Source organism: Oculina patagonica, chromosome 4 (assembly GCF_052425735.1).
Source record: "Oculina patagonica isolate OP01 chromosome 4, crgOcupat, whole genome shotgun sequence".
Classification (NCBI taxonomy): domain Eukaryota; kingdom Metazoa; phylum Cnidaria; class Anthozoa; order Scleractinia; family Oculinidae; genus Oculina; species Oculina patagonica.
The window spans coordinates 30,133,651-30,137,320 of NC_135761.1; positions in this window are offsets into that span (position 1 = coordinate 30,133,651).

The window sequence follows — 3,670 nt, forward strand, 5'->3', positions numbered from 1 at the left end:
CTTATTTGCATTTCACTTCATATGAAATGGTAAAAGGTCCATACTCCATACTAAAACGGCGTTTTCGGTCACAGAAAATGGACCTTTCCAAAAACAGCCGCCAGAAAGAGGGAATTTGAAAACAGCGCTTGGTAGTGTTGGTAGTGCAGTGTGGAAGACGAAAACGGAGCTTTACGAAAACGCATACGTCGAAAGGTCATGCGATCTCTGTCAAAAACAAATCTGCGCTTGTGGGATGTACCGTTCGTTTTTAATTTTATCCGGATTGTGGAAAGAAAAAATTTTGTCTGTTTTCAAAGGCAAAAATTAAACTTCGTGTTCAAATTTAACCGGATCAATGAAGACGGTGTTTTGGAATATAGCATTGTATACGCCCAATACAGAGAATGGACAACCATTTTTTAGTTGTTAAATCGAATGCATAAAGTCAACAATTCTCTGCAATATAGCTGCAATATCCCTTTCTCTGTTTTAGCGAAGTGTTGGGTGTAGAACAATCCTTCCAGTCTTGGACGTTTGAAAACAATAGCAAAGATGTTGGCAATATACGCTTGAATGCTTGTATTGTTCTCGAGACGCTGCATGATGGAATTTCCCTGTTTTCCAGGCAGTGTATGCTAATGTTGTTTTTATGCAAAGTTTTTAATTATTTGCTGCTGTGTGCTTCGAGTTGCATGTCACGTTTCGATAAAGTTTACGACTTCAATTTGATCGGCTTTCCCAGTCCAGACTTAGTTGGCTTACTGCGTGAAAATGGCTGAGAGTTTTGCGAAACAGGACACAAAAGTACAAATGGGATTAAACCGCTGTTTCCAGCCAAGAAAATGAGTACAAACAAGGTTATGTTGACTTTCACGCGTGTTAATGTGCAAGAAGAGGTTCTGAAAGCAAAAACAGCAAGGTTAGTCGTTTTATTTTCGCTGACATCTTTTGTACTTTTAGTGCTGGACTTCTGGTCACTATAATCCGTGAATAAGCAAGCTGGCAATCTTACACATGTATGTAGGCTCGAAGTCGTGATAAAGGAGACACAATTTCAAAACATTTAATGGTATCGCTAAAGCTAATTCCGCTACAAGAGGCTTAATCCGCACTGACAAAATTTACCGTGGAATAAACGCGATGCGTATGGCGTTTTTATTCCAGTAAAATGTTTTTTTCCAAATGTATCGATATTCCAGTTAATTTTTTTCCACTAAACAAATTAGGAATTTATAGTAATAATATTCGTTTCAAGCTTCGTTTTTCGTGACGCAGTTCTTTGTCAACTTTAATTTTTCCAAGTTAACCGCGCTCTTTACTCAGTTGATGTCAGGTCATATGTTGGTTTCAACTTGCATGGAAACTAAGGGCCTCCAAGGACTTGTCATAATTTAGTTGTCAATAACTAAAATTGTTGGAGCAACTGAGGAAAACCGCGCAAATGAAATTCGCCGTATCGGAACGCTTTGAAGAAGAACGCAGAAAACAATAGGAAGCACAGCGGTTCATTGAAATAGGGTTAGGTGGTTTGACTGTTCCGGGTTCATGCAATTCTCTTCCTGGATATTTGGTAAAATCACCGAAGGTGTTCTTCGGCTGCGTTTTTTGGGCTCGATGATTATATTATTTAATTACATGAAAACCACTTGGTTTACAAGAGAGTCGATGAGAGTCCAAAATTCCTGATCACCAGTATCCCATGCAAGGGTTTGTGTGCATCTGTGGAATCCAAATTTCACGGTCTTGTAATAATAATAATAATAATAATAATAATAATTTTATTTAGCTCATATGTTGACCGCTTTACGTGATCGTCTTTAAGCTTCTATAAGATTGCAAGTTTTCTCTAGGCCATTTTGATTTCCATCTGAGTTCCTATTTTATGTCGATCTTCGCATTCTCCTTTTTTTTTTTTTAGTCGTAAGCACGGCAGGTCAGTAAAATAGGGTTAGGTGGTTTGGCTGTTCCTGGTTCATGCAACACATTTTGTGGATATTTGGTAAAATCACCGAAGGTGTTCTTCGGCTGCGTTTTTTGGGCTCGATGATTATATTTAATTATATGAAAACCACTTGGTTTACAAGAGAGTTGATGAGAGTCCAAAATTCCTGATCACCAGTATCCCATGCAAGGGTTTGTGTGCATCTGTGGAATCCAAATTTCACGGTCTTGTAATAATAATAACAATAATAATAATAATAATAATAATAATAATAATAATAATAATAATAATAATAAGCCGCGTTTTTTGGGCTCGATGATTATATTATTTAATTACATGAAAACCACTTGGTTTACAAGAGAGTCGATGAGAGTCCAAAATTCCTGATCACCAGTATCTCATGCAAGGGTTTGTGTGCATCTGTGGAATCCAAATTTTACGGTCTTGTAATAATAATAATAATAATAATAATAATAATAATAATTTTATTTAGCTCATATGTTGACCGCTTTACGTGATCGTCTTTAAGCTTCTATAAGATTGCAAGTTTTCTCTAGGCCATTTTGATTTCCACCTGAGTTCCTATTTTATGTCGATCTTCGCATTCTCCTTGTTTTTTTTTAGTCGTAAGCACGGCAGGTCAGTAAAATAGGGTTAGGTGGTTTGGCTGTTCCTGGTTCATGCAACACACTTTGTGGATATTTGGTAAAATCACCGAAGGTGTTCTTCGGCTGCGTTTTTTGGGCTCGATGATTATATTTAATTATATGAAAACCACTTGGTTTACAAGAGAGTTGATGAGAGTCCAAAATTCCTGATCACCAGTATCCCATGCAAGGGTTTGTGTGCATCTGTGGAATCCAAATTTCACGGTCTTGTAATAATAATAATAATAATAATAATTTTATTTAGCTAATATGTTGACCGCTTTACGTGATCGTCTTTAAGCTTCTATAAGATTGCAAGTTTTCTCTAGGCCATTTTGATTTCCATCTGAGTTCCTATTTAATGTGGTATTTCATGCAATTACTTAATTCGCCAACTGACCAGCAGTACAAGTCGATCCTCGCATTCTTCTTGTTTTTTTCATTCGTAAGCACGGCGGTTCATTGAAATAGGGTTAGGTGGTTTGGCTGTTCCGGGTTCATGCAATTCTCTTCCTGGATATTTGGTAAAATCACCGAAGGTGTTCTTCGGCTGCGCTTTTTGGGCTCGATGATTACATTTAATTATAAGAAAACCACTTGGTTTACAAGAGAGTTGATGAGAGTCCAAAATGTCTGATCACCAGTATCCCATGCAAGGGTTTGTGTGCGCCTGTGTCGATCCAAATTTCACGGTCTTGTTGACCGCTTTACGTGAACGTCCTCAAGCTCAGTAAAGATTGGACTTTTTCTCTAGGCCAATTTGATTTATGTCGGATTTTTTAACTTCGTTGATATTTCACACGATTACTTGATTCGTCAACTGACCAGCAATACAAGTCGATCTTCGCATTCTCCTTGTTTTTTTTAGTCGTAAGCACGGCAGGTCAGTAAAATAGGGTTAGGTGGTTTGGCTGTTCCTGGTTCATGCAACACACTTTGTGGATATTTGGTAAAATCACCGAAGGTGTTCTTCGGCTGCGTTTTTTGGGCTCGATGATTATATTTAATTATATGAAAACCACTTGGTTTACAAGAGAGTTGATGAGAGTCCAAAATTCCTGATCACCAGTATCCCATGCAAGGGTTTGTGTGCATCTGT